This window comes from Rhinolophus hipposideros (genome assembly GCF_964194185.1).
Source record: "Rhinolophus hipposideros genome assembly, chromosome: 1".
NCBI lineage: Eukaryota > Metazoa > Chordata > Mammalia > Chiroptera > Rhinolophidae > Rhinolophus > Rhinolophus hipposideros.
Window position 1 is genome coordinate 89,797,885 of NC_138047.1, and position 19,875 is coordinate 89,817,759.

At 34.9% G+C, this 19,875-nt stretch overlaps 1 protein-coding gene and 1 long non-coding RNA gene across 6 annotated transcripts in view; one reads left to right on the forward strand and one right to left on the reverse strand.

The window, feature by feature from the left end:
• The window catches only part of PCDH7 (protocadherin 7), a 409,833-nt gene that overhangs the window by 67,475 nt on the left and 322,483 nt on the right, over nucleotides 1-19,875 (reverse strand). The window lies entirely within an intron of this gene.
• LOC308500793 overlaps nucleotides 1-19,875 on the forward strand; it is a 35,907-nt gene that overhangs the window by 2,781 nt on the left and 13,251 nt on the right. Inside the window, exon 2 of the long non-coding RNA XR_013993781.1 lies at nucleotides 4,970-5,057. This is a non-coding gene — a long non-coding RNA (uncharacterized lncRNA). The remainder of the gene's footprint in view (nucleotides 1-4,969; nucleotides 5,058-19,875) is intronic.

The window sequence follows — 19,875 nt, forward strand, 5'->3', positions numbered from 1 at the left end:
GGTTATAAAACAGTATTTAAATGTAGCTTCCATCGACCTTTAATTGCCAGGGAAATTGAATATCTTTTTTGTATATTGGCCGCTTGGATATCTTCTCACCTGAACTGCTAGTCTATTTTCAAAAATTGGTCGCTATATCCCAATTTTGGAAGTATCTTTTCACACACTGTGGCATTCTGTTTTCACTTGGTTTGCGGACTGTTTTGTTGTAGTAATGTTTCTAATGCTAACAAAGTCAAATTTATTAAATATGTTGTTTGTAGTTTGTGTTTTTAATGTCTTGTTTGAAAAAATGATTGTCCTCACTCAAAGGTCATGATATTTTTCTATGTGATTTATAAGTTTTACTTGTTTTATCCTTAAATGTTGGGTCTTTAATCTATCCACAATTTATTTTGTGCATTCTGTGAAGTACAGTTCTAACTCATACCCCCAATTATCCCAGGATCATTTACTGACAGAGTCAATAGACAATTATTTTCCATTGATTTATAATATAGGCTTGTAAATTAATCACCTGCATATATATATACATATATACACACACACACACACACACACACACACACACACATATATGTACTTTTATAGTTTCTAATTTTATTCCATTTGTTTATTGAGTCTAACTCAAACTCTTAACTACTCTGTGCTAATTCCAGATTCTCAACTACTCTGATTTTAAAATAAGTTTCAACATCAGATGTGGAAATTTCCTCCTATCACCACATTTGTTCTTGAAATTTATCTTGCTAAGTTTTGGACCTTTTAATCACAAATAAATTTAAAATATCTGAAAATACATCTCAGTTTTTGGTTGTATTAAATTTAAAAAAAATATATTTGAGAAAAATTGGTTAGAGCCTGGCAGATGGTCAATGCTGACTCTATTATAGGATCTTTCATACATTTCACATAAGCTATCTTGCTGGGTCCCATCCTTCTACAACTTCCATATCATGGGTGACATATCATTTCCTTCCAGCTTCTATATCTGGCTGTAGGCCCTAGTTCCAGGGTGCTGCACACACTTACCATTATATTCCACTGTTTTACTCTTGTTAGACAGAAGAAAAAATGGCTGCAGACCATGTCTCTTCTCTTCATGGCCCACGTCTAATTCTTGGGGGAACATTTATGCCCTTGACCCAATAAACTCCAGGATGCAGACTGATACTAAGTTAGCCACCTCATTCTAATTCCTCTCTCCGAGGGGCTGTCAGCAGTCCTCTTTGTTTCTCTAGATTTTTGTCAGCCAGTGGACTATATGCCTTTTAAACATCAGGGTTATATATCAAATTCTCCAAATAAGGTCACCTAAGACTTTCTTGTGGGGCATCTGGGAAGATAGGATGCGCACACTTTACCAATTACACTTTAGAGGTCTGGTGAGATGTACATTCGTCATCAAATATGATAACCAAAGCAATCTCTTAACAAGCCTCTACCATCTCACAATTCCCTTTCAACACTTTTAAATAAACATGTCACAGTGAGGGATAGTAAGAGATAGCAGATAAATTATTTTGAAAGTTTCCTTTGAAAATTTGCAATTAGTTTGTCTACTACTCTCTTTGGTGTCTAATATCTGTTGTATCTGCAACTCATTCTAAACTTTTAATTTAATATCATTTTGCAAAAGCCTTGCGTAATTTTCATTAGATTTTTGCATACATATATATGCAAAAAATAATAAAATTAATATATAACATATTAATATATAATATATTAAAATATAATATACAATATATATTCACACTTATATATATATATACAAAGAGTGCCAAAAAAGTATACACATTTTAAGAAAGGAAAACTGTATTAAAATTGTAATACTCAATATATACCGATAACAAAAGATGAATATGAGTCACGTTTGACTTCTGCAATTACAAGAGGTACTCAAAGCGGTTACATTAGCATCCAGAATCTTCTAATTATGGTGAACTACTGCTTGAGCAATGCTGACCAAAGTGTCCACTTGTATACATTTTTTGGCACCTCTCCCCATAGATATAGATAGATAGCATTTCCAATCATTAATTTTTTTCTTATTTTTTTTTCCTTTTGCATTGAAGACCTCTAATTAGATGTATTGAAACAGTAATAATAAATATTTCGTCTAGCTTCTAATTTTAAAGTAATTCTTCCAATGTTTCATGACTAAGTATAACATTTCATGAGGATTAAGGCAATTCCCTTTTATTCAAAGTTTGCTAAGATTTTGTTTAACATGAATTAGAGCTGTTTTATCATCTGTTGATATGATCATTACTTTTTCCTTCTTTAATCTCTTAATGTAGTGAATTACATTACTAGATAGCCTGTGTAATAATATTGCATACCAGATCTCTCTTTATGTTTTAGGCCTTCATAAAGTTATGACGATAATAATATTAACTGTGTTGAAATGCTGAAAAGGTACAATTTTGGCTTTTTTCCTTTGGCTTATAAATAGTTTCAGAACATAAGAATAAATTGTAGCTGACTTAGTATTCATTTGTTTGAATAAACTGTAGGAAACTGTGTAAGAATAAAGATATATACACTAACTTAGATGAGGAAACATCAACAACAGGAATATATATTTTAAAAATACCATTGCTTTAAATTAATGTTTTAAGACAGAGAAATAAATAAGTTTCTATCTTTACGATTTTCCTTTAGAACATTTAGGTTTGAAACAAATGCTTTTTTAAATGTGTCCCTTTTTTAGACTAGTGGGTTACAAAAGGCAACTAAATAAGGTAGGAATTGAATGATCCTTTTTTGATAGAGGATGCTACCATAAAAGGTTACATGTATCCTGGATGTAGGATTAATTGATGTAATTTAATACATATTGAGAGATTTGGTAAATAAACTTGTTGATGAGCACGCCAGAGGTGGTCCCTCAGACATATTATGTCACAACAGACACACAGTTCATTCCACTCCAAGCTCAAAGCTTTAAAAAGAGCATAGTTTTCAGATTACGTAGGCCAAGAGAAATAACTGCCCCACTAGAATAAAATATATATGCCAAATATTATTTGCATGCCACTTAAGCTCCAGATGTTAGAGATACAAATATTCCTACCAGATCTAAGCACAGGTCCGAATAGTCATACTTGGTGTCACACCTATTCCAACTATGGCAGGGCTTGCTGGAGTATTTTTCACCTCACCCTGCTTTGAATTTAAAGCTGTTTAACTTTGCTCCTGAGATATATGGAGGTAAATTAAACAAAATTTTGATAGAGACAGTGAGGTCATGAAGCTTATTCAAAGAATAATGGAAGGAAGGAAGGAAGGAAAGAAAGGGGTGGGGGAGAGCGGACTTGGGAAGAAGGAAATACTGGATTTAAAGAGCTTTTGACAAATCACTTGAAAAATCACATTCCTCACTGAATTTAATATAGTTACAGATGTCAATGCCCATGGGACAAAATAAGGCCGATATCCAGATCGTCGAACACTGATGTTTGCTTGCTGGCATTACAGAGCTAGCATTACCTAAGGAGGAATATAGTTGAACACCTGCCTTGAGGTTTTTAAGTCATAATCAAGACCTCTGGTTCTCAACATGGGTGCATTGCTAAATTGCTTGTGGATGTTTTAGAAAGTATACATATCACAGATATAAAGAATCAGAATCTTTACTTAAGGCATACCTTTTTTTTTTTTTTTTTTTCTTGAATTTGTGAAGGAAAATACTAGAGTGAGGTAGAGACTAAGCCTCTGGGAAACTACGAGACATTCGTGCTCAAGGTCCAAGCTGGCCAGGTAGCAGAACCAGCTCTGTGACCTCAGTGATTTTCTCTTTTTATTTACTCTTCATCTCTAGCTGTTTCTATCCTGGCGCATTGGTAACCTATAAACAGCGCTATGTCATCACTATAATTAGTGCCATACCATGTAAAAGGAGTACTTTCTGGCAAACTCAAAGGTCATATTCATGATTACAGAATAGAGAAGACTACATCAAAATAAGGCACCAAGAACAAAAACGGGCTTGTTGATGGCAACATATTGTTACAAAGGGATGTACATAACAAACACAATACAGTCACTTTTATCCACGTCTGTGTCTGTTGGTAAGAAAGGGTGAGGTCCAGACAGTCATGTAATTTCTTTTATGCAGGCTCCCTTTCAAAGTCTTTTTCAGGACAGCCTTAATAAGTACTCTGCTCATGAGAAGGACACAGTTGATTATATGCTACAGTAGGAGGAGAAGAAGAAAGGCCACTAACATCGCCTCCTTATTCCTATTAATTGTCCGGATACAAATGACGAGCAAGGTGTTAGTGGAAATGAATGTCATATGCAGAGCGGCAGGGCAAGGTCCCTCAGATAGATGAAACTTTTAACCAGAGAACCTTATCTTGTGCATAATGTAGAAGGGACTAAGTTATAAACTGTTCTTCTCAGCCGCACCAAAATGTGGTACATACCCACTGTTAACTCCATCTTTGTAAATACTGATCTAAATACGTGAGAATGCTATATCTTCCTTCATTCAATGGAAGATCTTCTGCCCTAGGCTCTCAGGAAACAGTCATGAGCTACATGGACAAGTCACTTATGCTCTCACATTTTGCCACCTACTGTGTATCAGGTGGGTAGGGGTGAGAGGGGAAACTGAGAATAAACACATAAGAAAGGAGATGTGCAGAATGATGTCAGATAAGAAGGGTGAGGTTGAGTGTGACTGGGGCCTTGGGGTTAGTGACTATAGCTCATTTAGAACAGATAGGGTGGTTCTAAGAAATTGGGACTAGAATCTGAAAAACAAGACAGCCATGTCCATCTTGGGGAAAAAGAATGTCGCAGTACGCAGAACAAGTACCAAGGGACTGGGGTACTGAGCTTGGTGTGTTTGAGGAATAGCTGGAAAGGCAGCTTAGCTGGAATGTAGAGATCCCAGGAGAGAATGATTGTGATTTGCCTATGTTTGCCTAAAGCAAATACTGATTGCTGTTGTTGTTTTTAGAGAAGCAGAAGCAAGATGGAGCAGAGATTTTTCTTCCTTCCTTCCCACAGCTCTGATTTGGCTCCTCTCTTTGGATTTACATGAACAGGTAATACTTTGGGGAGCACTGAAACAGAAAGCCTGGGCCTTCAAGAAGCTTTGCGATCATGCATTTTGTATTTTCATAAATAGGATTTTAAGCAGAGGGAATCTGAAACATTTTTTTTAGAGAAAATATACCGAGGATGGGTACCCCAGCTGGAAGGGAAGTTTCCTTTGGGGAACATTCTAGGGCTCTGGGGCCAGGCTGGAACAGGGGTTCCCTCCCTTGTTTGCTGTGCACTGTCAGGCAAGTTACTTACTGCTCCCCATGACTCAACTTCCTCGTCTGCAAAGGGGGACTAAGTATTCCTAACTTATCTCACTGTGGGGCACACACTTTCCACCCCTAACAATGTCTGCAGTTCTGGAATTCCTGATTCACTGATTTCAATCAATTCCAGGAATTCATTCCTGGAATTCCTGATTCAATCCAAGAACCCCTGTGCTCCTGCCACTCCACCATCTCAGTCAAGCCTTAAAGGATGTGAGCATATGGGTTCTGGGACCTAGTTCTTTCTGTAAAGTGGCTTAGTGCCTTAGGGGACAGATATCTGAGTTCCAATCCTGGTTCCATCTTTAACCAGCCCTTGGTCAAGTCTTTTACATGTTTGAGCCTCAGTTTCCCCTTCTCTCCAAATTGTACCTCTATTATAGAGCAGTTAGGAGGCTTCAACATAATAATGAATATAAAGTACCTGGCTGGATGCTTTTCACCGAAAAAGTGCTCAGGAAGCGTGAGATATTATCACCATCATCATTGAGTGCAGGCCTACTGTGTTCCTGGCACTCTCAGGGAGGAGGGCACAAAGGTGAAAACAGAGCATGGGTCCTCTCCCAAGGAGCTGGAAGTTTGTTGGATGTCTAGCTTAAGATTGTTTGCTCCTGCCACTCCGCCATCTCAGGCAGGACTTAAAGGATGAGTCATATGTGCGCACATGGGGATGGGAAGGAAGAAGGGACCTAGTGCAGCCATGTAAGCAAAGCCTGGGAAATGGGAACGTGTAGGGCACAGATGGAAAACTGCAAGTATTTCAGCTCGGTTCCATGTCAGGGCCTCTTGCGGTCCATCTCACACAAACCTTAGCCAAAATATTTTAAGTACCTACTATGCACCCCTCTGAGGACTTTACATCCAACATCTTAGTGAATCCTCACAATAAAATGGAAAGGTAACTTTTGCTATTCCCATTTCAAAGATGAGGAAATTGAGGCTCAGAGAGGTTCAGCAGTCTGATCAAGAGTACAACGCTAAGGATGGATAGGGCAAGAGTTCAAGTTCAGGGAGACAGATGGCAGATCTGTGCCCCACACCTCTTGTAAGACAAATACTGTATTTTGTTCTATAAAACTATGTATGTATACAATGAGACTACCCCTCCACATAGCCATTATATATCATTGATAATTATTGAGTCTTGACATGAGGTGTGGCAGAGGTCAGAGAAACTACTATTTTATTATGTATAGCAGATGCATTTTTTAGAATATCATATTTAGTGGACTTCTGTAGAAATAGCCATAACTATTCAAAAATCTTCCATTCGGTCACTGAACTGCTTATGATTTTCAGTTGGTCATTATCCCTTGAGTTGCTCTGTTTTCCTTGAAATTAGGAGCTTCATATAAGACTGAATGAATAGTGATAAGGCAATCGGGCCAATAGTATATCAGGAAAAATTTTTCAATTCTTTTTAATGACTGACACTTAATAAACTCTACTTGGTTCAAAATATCAGTATAATTACAAGGTACTAGATATCAGTTGGTTGACTATGCTAACAACCCATTTTGTTTGTGCATGCTATAAATCAATGCCCAGGTAAGTAACGGTGCTAAAGACCAAATAAGATCTTTTACTTCTTTACTCAAATACTTGCAAAGTCTGTAGGGCTATGGAATAAAGTCTAATCTAAGCACAGCACTCAAGCCTTCTGCCCTGACAAATTATGTCCCCCTTCTATACCCACTTGTATTTACAAATATTTATTTCAACTGATTTGGAAATTCATCTTACACTCTGCCTATCCACTGTAATATTTATATACCCTTCAGGATCCAGCCCAAATGTCAGTTTCTCTGTTAAGTTTTTCCTGATTTTCCAAAGAAGATTTAGTTGATACATGTGATTTACTCCCATATCACTCTGTGAAAGCTCCCACTGAAGAATGCATTACATTGCTTTGTAATTATCTGGTTTTACTTCCATACTCCACAATAAAGAATGATTCCCTTCTGGACAGGCATTATATTCTATTCACTTTTTCGTCTGAATTTATCACTAGTACTATACCAGTGACTAATCCATTGTAGGAACTCAATAAAGTAAATAAATGAGTGAATGAGCAGATAAATGCATGCCAGCTATCATTCCCACCTTGTATTTGATTCATTCCCCTAATGTGATCTGTGTAATGTGATTGAGATAAAATGATTCACTGCAATGCTTTCAGATTTCTGGTCTTCATGTCTTCACCCATGCTGTTTCCTGTTCTTATAGTCACCTCCTTCCACTAACTACATTACCTGTTAAATCTTACACATTTTCAAAAGCCAATCTAAAATGGTCACTCCTCCACAAAGGTTTTCCCTAGTGCCTGATCCAAGAGCCATCTCTCCCGCCTCTGGATTCCTTTGTTTACTGTCAGTGCTTTCTTCCCTAATATCTTTCTACAGTGTCTGTTTATGTTAACCCATAGTTATTCATTCACAAGTATTCATACTTGTGTGCAATTACAAGCCCTTTACATAAGATTGTATGTAATTTTCTTTGTACCACTCTCTTGAAGGTATAACAGGAGCACGTATTTTAGGGCAATGCAACTGTGATGCTCAACAAAATAAAGGACACAGTTATCAATTTCATCCTGTTTGCATTTTTTCAAAATAGAGTTCTCATATCATCTCTGCCAAAGATGGTCGAACCCTTCATTGAATTGGGCATTTTTATTTGTCCAAAGAATTTCCTTAGAGTTTTATACCGGCTTTGTTTTCATCTAATGGTGCTAACGTGCAACCATACGTGTGGTTTAGATTGCTCCAATTCTGTCATCCAAAGAAAATTAGCTTTGTTACATTTCCAAACTTAGAAAAACAGGGATAGCAAAGATGAGTCATTGCTCTGACAATGACTTTTTTAGTTTAGTACTAAAAGCCGTTATTTATATGAGCTACTCTAAAAGTAATAACAACTAAAAAAAAAAGTGTTCTCACTCTTTTCAGAATACACAGGGATGCAGATAGTATTGGTATCTACTATTAATTACAGAATCTCCTTAACACTGCAGGCAAAGCTCTTTCTAAATGTATATTTTTTAAAGAGGGAAGGGAAAAGGAATGACTCACTTAGTAGTGCAAATCTAAGTGAAAGGTGAGAGAAGTTGTGCCGGGGAGGATGATGGGAGTATGGTTTCCCAAAATCAGAGCAACGGTGTTGCAGATGAACTAAGGTGGGTGGGATAAATGCAATGAATTGAGCTCTCTTTGCAGACTTACTCCATTATTTTATCACTAATAAATTAATTTGTCAAACACCAAAACCAGAGAGGATACAACTAAAATTTGCCTGCATTTGCTAAACCCTTCAACTCTTTTCTGTAATTCCAAAGTATCATTCTGTTAGGGTGTTCTCGTCAAAGGTATGTCCACCACTACTAAGCTTATAAAAGTTTACCTCCCCCAAACACACCACATTTCCTACATCCACCCCCCCACCCAAAAAACATTTTTCCCTTGTTGAATAACTGATTTTAATTCATATGGATAAAAAATAATAATCTGTGTAAATAAATAGATGCCTATGGACATGGTAAGCATGATACGATGAATTTAAATTACAGCTTCAGAGAGATGATGAGATTTCTGACTTTTTGGAGAATAATGGCCAGTGAATTAATACTGTGTATTTTCTCTATTTTTCCTCCACCAGAGACTTTTATTTTTTTCCTTTTTAACTTTTTAAAAAAAAATTATTGGGGTGACAATTGTTAGTAAAATTACATAGATTTCAGGTGTACAATTCTGTATTACATCATCTATAAATCCCATTGTGTGTTCACCACCCAGAGTCAGTTCTCCTTCCATCACCATATATTTGATCCCCCTTACCCTCATCTCCCACCCCCCAAACCCCTTACCCTCTGGTAAATACTAAATTATTGTCTGTGTCTATGAGTTTTTGTTTCTCATTTGTTTGTCTTGTTCTTTTGTTGTTTTTGGTTTATATACCACATATCAGTGAAATCATAGGGTTCTCTGTTTTTTCTGTCTGACTTATTTCGCTTAGCATCATACTCTCAAGATCCATCCATGTTGTCACAATTGTTCCAATATCATCTTTTCTTACCCCTGAATAGTATTCCATTGTGTATCAGAGACTTTTAAAAAGAATCTGTTAAAGACTATTCTACCTGTGAATGAGCTTTAAATTACCTTTGCTTCTGTCAAAGCCCATTTATCAACCTGACAGTGTAAGTCTCTAAAAGCAAATAAGGGCAAGAAGGGGCTCTGCACTCTTGCCTTGGCAGAATTAAGCATCTTTTCCACAAGGAAAAGGCATCATAGAGACAGTTGTAGTATTTTACACACATTCAGCAAAACCCTACAGAATGTCTCTTTTTGAATAGCCCTATATAAATCGTGTTTGATATAATTCTGAATGCTCCTACCTTGTAACACTACATTAACAAATATTCGCAAATATTTGTTCATCTTCTTTAATCTAATATACTTAGTTCTAAAATGGGAAGGTAAAGAAGAGAAAAAAAGCTTTTTCTATTTTTTACAAGTAACTTCTGATTATGTATTCTTTTGGTATTTTATGTATGTTCATATAGTCTTTATATAGAAACCAAAAGACAAAATGATTGACATTGTTTGGGAAATATTTTCTGTAGGCTACAGTAACTTTAGAAACCTGATTAGGTCTATGCAAGCCTAAGTTTGATTCAATGGTCATTTTGTTAAAACAACAAAATGGTTTGCTTGAGCAAATGCTTACGTATAAACATTCAACACCTAGACACAAATATCTGTGTTTTATTAACCAATGTCATTGAGAACATATCTATGTAACTCGAACAACTCCCTTTTCACTAATGGAGTGGAACACTATAGAGAGAATTCTATTAAACAAAAAGCCAGTCTTATTATTGGATCTTGCTGGATCAATGATGCTAAAAACATTACCCCACCAGTTTGAAAAGTATTTATTGTCAGATGTCTGTCTAAATAATTATGGCCATTTCATTTTAATTAAATAACTCAAAAATTACACTGTTGAATAAGCATGCGTGTTGGTTAGTTGATAAATCACTACAGGTGAACTCTAGAGAACACTCAGAGTGGAAGCTGATGGTAGATAAAAAAAAATAAATCAATCCTTATACAGGAATGCATATTTCACATTTTCCCGAGAAGTCAATTTGTATCATTTCTACCTTCAATAAAAAGAAAAATTCACTATAGGCTTGGGCCACCTTTACCTGCTTAAATTAAAGTCTAACTAGATAAGTTCATTTTCAGATTGAAATCCAGATCAGTTACCTTAAGTATCTCAATAATACAATAAAAGTATCTGGGCTATAAAAGATTGTTTTATAATATGTTAGCTTTCAAGAAGGCCAAACTTCAGAAATTTACCTTGTGCTGATTTGTTGAGAGAAAGTGCTAACTGAAATTGAACTAAAACTGAGAAAAACTGACATTATTAGAAAAATACACAAAATGGGGGAAAGGGATCAAAAGGTACAAAAAATGAACTGAAACGGAGAAAAATTGACAATAGAAAATACACAAAATGTGAGAAAGGGGTCAAAAGTTACAAACTTACAGTTATAAAATAAATAAGTCTGGGGATATAATGTATAGCATTATTATTATAGTTAATAATCCTATATAATATATTTGAAAGTTTCTAAGACAGTATATCCTAAATGATCTCATTACAACAAAAAAAGTGTAACTATATATGGTGACAGATGATAATTAGATTTATTATAGTGATCATTTTGTAATAAATACATATTTTGAATAAATTACATTGTACCCTTGAGTCTAATATAAGGTTATACATCAATTACACCTCAAAAATAAAAGAAATAAAACAATTGAAGAAAAAATACCCCCCAAAATAGCTAATGCTATCTTATAGACAGATATAAAAAATAGCATAAATATAACCATGACAAAAATACTAGAAAAATATTATGCCAAATGGTCAAGTAGACTAATAAGAAATATTTCCTCCGACTTCATTCATAGAAAGTTTCCAATTTTTTAAGGAAACTTTGGTTTCATTACATTTAACTTTTATTTTCATTTGGTCTGCAAATGTTACGTAAAAACTAAAGGTTATTCTAAAGGAATTCAAGTTATTAAAGTACCATTTTCAAAAAAACACATTGCAGTATTCATTTTGCTTTCCTTAAGCATGTTTAATGACGTGGAAGGTGATGCACATTTCTTCTTTTGGATTTTCTCTGCTAATTTTGGTTTAAAAAAAAGAGTCCTTCAAATTATCACTGAGATTGCTCTAAATTCCATGAGAAGGACAAATGTTTTCACAAAGGAACTTGATGCATGAGATACCATGGAGACTTGCTTATTTCAGCAAAGTGAATGAATTACCTGAGGTTTTTGAAGCCTAGATTGGACAGAATAAGCAAGTCCTCCATAGTTAGTGTTTCGGAGCGTCAGAGGGGGCCCCCTCTTCTGCTACAACTGGCAGAGGGCTGCCTTATGGTAGAAGGAAACTCTCTTTTTTAAAACTCCCATTTATTTCTAAAAATAAAGACCCAGAGGAGGAAAACAGTAGCGTATTCTAAAAGGTATTTATATTGTCCATCAGCACAGCATTTAGCTAAGATATAACAGCTATTTCAATATGTAAATACACACATATTAAGAAGGCACATGTAATTAACAAAGAGGCCATCTTTTTTGTTACTCCAACATTTCTAGGCCAAAGTCAAGGAAGGATCTGGAATCACATTTATAAACAAATGTTATTCTCTGAATTATAGGCCTTATGTCTGTTCTGGAAATAGTTACACAGCCAGTGTAATTATGGCTTATATGAGTCACAGAGGATGGTCTAGGCACTGTTCATACTACTTATACTCCACAGAACAAATATTCAGAAGTTAAGGAAACAATGGTAAAAAAATATATATGGTGGCATTCAAGGGCTTCAGCCTCCTTTCTTCTAAGTTGAATTAAACTTGAAGATCCCAGTAGACACATTAGGGAGACATCCTGCCTCTCTGGAAGTCCTCAGTAGTTATGTGGGGACATGCAGGTAGGTCACTGCTTTGTTTGAGGCTTGACCTTGCTGGGCTATTACAGATAATTGGATTGTACTGAAAAATTTGGCCATAGCAATTTTCTCTATGGCAGAATACTGCGCTTCACAAGAGGAGTGTCAGATTATTGAATGCTTTGTGCTGAAATGTGCTTTGAACAAGGGTATATATATTGGCTCCTAAGAGCTAAATACAGTTCCTATACATTCTGTCTGCCTTCGGCTCACAAGGCATCTTGCTGCATGGGAATTTTTATAGAGCAAAAATGTGTTAGTTAAGTGTAATTTTATTATTTTTTTATTTTTTCTATTTTCTCTGGAATTAAGAGAATCAAAGGAAAGAAAGAGGATCAGAAAGATGAGAACTATAGGTTCAAAAGTAGAAAAAAAATTGAAAGTCCCATTTACCCATAAGACAAAACTAGCAATGTATTTGGAAAGTCTTTCTCCATAGCCAACCTTTCTATAAATAAGTGTTTGTGGAGTATATCAAATTGTAAGCTCATGGATTGAAGAGACTATGCATTAAAACTATCATAAACAATTAGATCCTAAAGGAGTACATAGTAAATACTGAAAAGCCTTTTTTGGTATGAGAGAGATTGTGAGGTTTAAAATATCCTTTCTTCCAAAATGGGGGAATAATTTTGCTGTTCTCATTATTTCTTTTCACATATTATTTATTTCTAGCAATTCAATATCTCTTGATGTAGGCAGACTTCTGTTACATCTTACAATGAACTTATCAATGTTCCCCACATTTGTAAAACGGAAGAAGTTTGTCCCGTAGCAATTCTTTAAGAAGAGCTTGTAAGGTCATTGTAAATGGATGAATTAAGCTGATGATATAATGGAAACTTAGCAAACATTATTTTATTGCTCATTCATTTTCATATACAGTACTTCTATTCCCTGCTGGTCCCTTGATAATATTTCATTTTGTGATCTGGTCACTATTTCTCTCTCACTCCCTGTCCCTCCAGCTAACATTTACTGAAGCTACGCTAAGTACTGTAAAAATGGAACAGTCCCCGGAGAAACAACTAACACTACCCTCATTTTTCAGAGACCCTGAGGCTCAAGAGTTTAAAATCTTGTCTCACAAGGCAGGTAACACAGCAGAGCCCCGAATCAACTCTCGGTCCTTCTAATTCCAAAGAGGCCTATTGCATCGCAGTGATAATTTTTTTTCTGAATTAGACTTTGAGAATATCTGTTATGAATTGAAATTGAGATCACTGGGATAGTGATTTCCACACCATGTGATACATCCAAATCACTAAGGAGCTAGTAAGGAGATTCTTAGGCACTGGCCCTAAATTCAGATTGGGTGGGCCTGAGGTACTTGTATTTTGAACATGCTTCACAGCTTAATCGATGTCGAGTAGATTTGGAAAGCATGGATCTCTTCTTGGTCTTTAATTTATGGATGAGACCACTGAGACTTATGTTTCTGATGATGGGAGGAATAAAGCCCAGGCTTCTACTCCCCATATCAGTCATTTTCTTACCCTATCGTGATCAGGAACCAGTTCTGCTGTATATCAACTGTCCTGGGAATTGCATAATTATTTCATTTCTATTTTATTGCCTCTAGTCATTTTTCCTTAGGAAATTGTAAATGAAATTAATACATTTATTGGGAGAGATTTGCTTTAAAATGTTCATGAAACACTGTTTTGTCTAGTATTCTTTTTGTTAAAGAAAATAGGGAGCAATTGAAACTTTATGAAAAAAATACTTCATAACACAGATGGTACCCTCCATATGGGAATGCATATTTGGGTTATTAAGTAGTGTGTCAGTCGCCTGACCAGAACATATTAAACACGTTTAAAAATCAAATTTTATGTCAAAGCACCTTGAAAGAGCAAAGCCGTAGTGAAATTCCAAAGGGGGAAGTGCACAGTGTAGGTTAATAGAGCCCATTAGAAGGTGTTTGAGACACTGTTACGTTTTGAGAATGTAGCTTCCTGAGTGAGAATGGCTAATAAAGACACCTGAACTAATTTCCCATTTGAGTTCTCACTTTGTTTAGAATTCTACATTGAATATGAAGGGGAGAATTAAAGGGATATGAATTTTCTGAATGTTTCTTAGTGTTTGAGCAGAGAAAAGCAAATTGCAAGTTGTTGTTTTCTTTTGAGGGGGTGGCTGATGAGTAGTACATTTATCCTTATGTAATAGATCATTAATATTACATTATAAGACTCATCATACTAAAAAATATTAAAGCTGGACTAGCTCTAAGCCCTTCATTTAACATGGGAGAAATGGAACATTTCCTTCTAATCATTTGCAGGTATTATCTCCTAAATTAAATAATGAACCTTAAGAAAAAATAGCTTTGTCTCATATTGTGTTATAGTGTCAGAGGACTTCAAGGGGAGCCTTATTTGAATTGTATGCTATTTGTGGAAGGAAGGATATTGTTGAAGAGGACCTGGCTGCTTTGTGGTTATTGGTTAGCATGATTTTTCTGAGAAGAGGAGGAACACTCACATATGAGATATTAGCTTTCAAGAACACCTAAGAAAAAATGCACTACTAATTAGGTGTAAGACATAACTACGCTATATCATATATCCCCTAGTGTCCCCTCTATTTTCAGTTTTTAACCCCAAAACTGTACTGCGCAGTTAAAAGTGTCCTGATATAAAGTAATGCTTTTTTTTTTTTTTTCCTGGTTCCAACAGATTCTAGAGCCATAGATTTCTTTAATATTATGATGAACCCTAGTAGGAAATAATGACTGTCAATTCGACCTTAATGAACACTTCAATTTTCTTTCAAGATAAAAAAGCTGAAGAAACAAAAACAAATCAAATCGCATACAATCCCAATGACAGACTTTTAAGGACTTGCTACTTAGTAACTGCTGATTCATTTAATAACCATTTGTTAAATGTTTATGCATGATTTTCTCTCTACGCCACATAGTTTTCAGAAGTCCTAACCAACAGACTGCATGTTATATTTCCTCTTCCTCTGTTGACAACATGCTTTGTCACTGGAGAAGCATTAATTTTACCTCAAATATGATCTCTTAGCAACAGGTGAGGGGAAAGAAAGTTGAAAATCGCAACCCTGACTCTAAACTACTCAGTGAAGACAATTTTCTATAAAGTCCATTTAATTTAAAATCTGTTTTCTGCCTCTCAGACAGCTTACCGCTAAGCACTGTTATTAAAGTGCTGCTCATTGTACCGCACGGAAGAATTGCTCTCCTGGTTGTTACCATGACTCAGAGCCAAGTACACTAGACTGAACTGCCCAATGGATCTTATATTTACTGTCCATATGCAGGGGAAAGGATGAGAATAAGTCAAATGTCTAGTGCTCTTACAATGCAAGAGGAAAATAATAAGATACCAGGTTTACACAGCATCCCTCAGAGGGGTGTCTCACTTCCTCACAAAAGCACCCTGGGTTGATAACACATTGCCACACTATTTAACAAATGAAATTTACGTTTGACAAAAACAAACACATAAAAAATACGTATATACACATATACTTATTACCAGGTCCAAAAACAAACTGTTGGGATATTGGCTCTCTTTACCTGCTTTTTTATATATAGTACACTGTAATAGTCTATGAAACACACACACACACACACACACACACACACACACACACACACTTCTTGACCTTTCAACATGTTTTTTGTAGACTTTTTGTCAGTATAACATCAAGCTTAAAAGTAGTACATACTTTTCAGTTAGAACTGGGTTGAATCTATTCTCCAATTCCTGCCAGCTATTTGATTTGGGGAAAATTTCTAAGTCTCTCTCAGTCACAATTTTCTCATCTATAAAATATAGACATTTATAAAAAAATAAATAAACGAACAAACAAAAAATCTATACTTGTTGATGTAAGAGTAGGTTAGCACCAGAACTGCCATCTTAAGGGTTAAAAAAAAAACATTTTCTGACCGGCCCCTAGACCAGAACAACCTAATCATAAACACCTGCATCGCAAGGTCAAGATGTTCTGTTGAGAAAAGGCTTATCTTGCAACAAGGATGTGGGCAAGGACACAGGACCAAAACTAGGCACAAAGCCCAGTCATGTAAATATCTTGCCTGTGTAGAAAATTACTGAGAGCCTTAAGATGCTATATAATCCCCTGGCTTTGAGTGCTCGGGGTCCTTGTTGAAACCCTCTGCGTCGGGCAGATACTCGGACCCCAGCTAGCTAGAAATAAACCTCGCTGTGTGACTTGCATTGTCGTGTGTGTCCTCTGTCTAATTGAGAGGTGGTTGACTCCGGACCCTAACAGATGTGATATATAGAGGAGATAACGTAGGGGAATTACTTAGACCAATGTCTAAAACATACCTGCTCATTAAATATTGATATAATTATACTCTACAGAGTGGGACAGACGATGAGAAAATGAACAGATTACTCTAAATATTTATCCCATTATCAAAAAAAAGGTAACAGCATTATTTAAAAACCAATTGCTTCGGATGTAAGCACTACCACTTAATTTGTGCAGCTTCTTTTAGAAGCTACTTAACCTTAGAATTAGTTTGCTCAACTGTAAAATGGAAAAAAAAATGTACTTCATTTTGATAGTTTGGGAATAATAATAATAATAATTATAATAATGGTTACTATTATTTATTGAGTCTTACGATGTGTCAAAGCCAAGAATAAACACTGGATACATAGTAGCATATTCAAACCTTGCAAAATTTTTGTGAATTATTTTGAGAAATTAATCCCTAAGAATTAAATGGGGAAGAACTGCATACAACTAACGGAATAATTAGTGTTACAAACAAGATATATGTACTTGCTTATGTCAAATTTACACTATCTTCTGATTATCTCAATGAGATTTTTTAAGGAAAAGGTATACATATATTTTCCTTGACATTACAGCAATCCACATGGCCCACGGCTTTGATAAATTATTTGAATAAATGAGTACATGAATGAGTGAGAGAGTTAACAAATGAATAGTAATCTATCTATCTGTCTGGAGGTATCTAAACTTTCAGTTATGTTTAAGATTTGTAGGCTTAACATGTTCTTTATTTTTAAAACTGCATTTTAGTCTTCAATCTCTCAGTATTTTTTCAGATATCCATTAAAGATTAACTCAGCAAAAATGCACATACATAATTATATATACATACACACTCTCTGTATGAACACACTATATGTAGTATATAAATTGTAGCCTTAAATTTTATGCATAATAATAAAAGTTGATGGTTCCTTCAATATTTTTAAAACTATGAAAACATAAATTTTGTATTTTGCTTAAAGCCCCCGTTGTATTTCATACCAATCAAAGGTACACATTAAAAATCAGGTTTCATGGGCCATACACACAGAAACACAAAATTACATTTCATATGGCCCTGTGGCATTTGACAAAATGGCCCTGAAAAGAATATGAAGAAAGAGTATGAGAAGAGGATCATGAATGCAGAAGGAAATTGTTTTTATTGATTTTCATTGGCAGTACAGTTCATAACACGAGGACTAAATTTATGAAATCAGTTGTTGTTTTGGCAGTGAGAAGCACTGACTTCTAAAGGTAGAACTCAGAAGGCTGGCTCTCATATCCTTTTGATTATTAATTTCTGAGTTTCAGGCTTGTTTCTGATATCCAAATGATAAAACCAGGACAAAATCAAGGAAATTATATATTTTACATGAACAAGAAAACTATTCTTTTTAGAAACATCCTGCACCAAGGTCTTAGAATCTATATTGGTTCTTTTATATATTATTTAATTTCTTTTGTACACAATGCTACCTTGTTACAACAATAAAAACTTGACTTGGAAACACAGAGACAGAATGCAATATCCTTACTGCATTCAGATTTATCCAGTTTTTCTAAGATGTACTCCACATTTTTTTAAATGTTGGAAATTATACAGTTATGATTGATGGTTATCGTACTGTCAATGGCTTTTGCTTTTCTGATAATTTTACAGAAAGCAAATTTCAGATACCATCTTTAATATAAAAAGTAAGTGTAACATACAAACTATATGAGAATCTGAAACAATTTGTAAGGATTGCTTCTTTGGATGTTAAACAGTTACTCTCCCTTGTGTACTGTTCTATTTCCATTTGCTTTCTGACACATTATTAAATGCAATCATAAAGCAGAGTGTTTCCTGGAGCAGAGGAGAAGCAAAGGGAAATTATGTTACTCAGAATATCCTAAATTCAATAAACAAAGTCTCTGTGTATATGCACAACCAATTTAACCATGTTGGCTCAATTGGTCAATCAATTCTGATTTAAAGTAAAGGTCAGCTCAGTCAAACCAGCAATCAATTCAAGAAAATCAGCAAAAATTTTCACTTTCAATTTGCATGCATTGAATATTACAGGTGATATGATTATTCCAGAAAAAAAAAAGAAAAACAAACAAACAAACAAAAGCTCTAACACTGAGTTTAAGATTGTTAAGTTTTAAGTTTGTTTTGCTAAAGTATTAATTTTACTCTTTCCTGTCTCAGGATAACTTTTTACTCCAAAAGAAGGAAATTAACTTAAATGCAAGAAAACATATTTTCCCTTGAAAAAACATAGATAAATTTTATAATGAAAGAAAACAAGTATGATTTTATATTTTGTAATAGTTACAGGCTCAGGGACAAAACAAGGTAGGATATGTTAGAAAAAATAGATTAATGCTCTAGAAGAAAATTAAAACTATAAATTTGGGATTTTGTGTCACCATATTGCTATCTGAATACCATGTATATTATATGACTGAGAAAACAAATCAAACAAGCAAACAAAAAAGATTTCATGGACCAGGCAGTGTTGGGAGAGAAACCTAAAGCACCAGTTATCACCAAGTAGCTCCTACTAAAACAGATTTTAAAGTAAAATCACAAATATTCTATCACCAATTGGACAACACCAATTCACAGATTTGCAAGAACACACGGAAACCGTAATTTAAAGCTTTCTTGTAAGTTATGCAAACTTTGCATATTCTAGAATTTTCTTTCCCATAGAAACCAACATGATAATAAATGGGAGTCAGTGAAGAGCACAGGCATGATCTTTCAAAGACAAGATTGTATTGCAAAATGGTTACAACCTGGGCTCAGAGAAGTCTGGCCAGAAACCAACATTCCCTCTTATAAGTGGCATAAACTGTGCAAGTCACTTAATAACCTGAATCTTGTTTTCTTGAAAGTAACGAAAACTTTCCTCAAATTGATAATGATCTTTAACAAAAATAATATGTGCAATGTGCTTACTAAGAGATGCTGAAAATTTGGCATTCAATAAATTATACCTGTTACTAGTATTGATACATCATGTATTAAATAAATTAATAATTTTATCAACATGGTGAAGGGTTCTTGCTCTAAGACAAAAAATCCTAATTAAAAAATTATAATGATATTATGGGAAGAAATAACACACTAACCTTCCTATATACTGAAATTGAACATTTTTAGACTTTGGGTATGGTTAAGAAATGATCACTCTTGGAGAGCATTTAAAACTTAAGGCATATAGGTAGT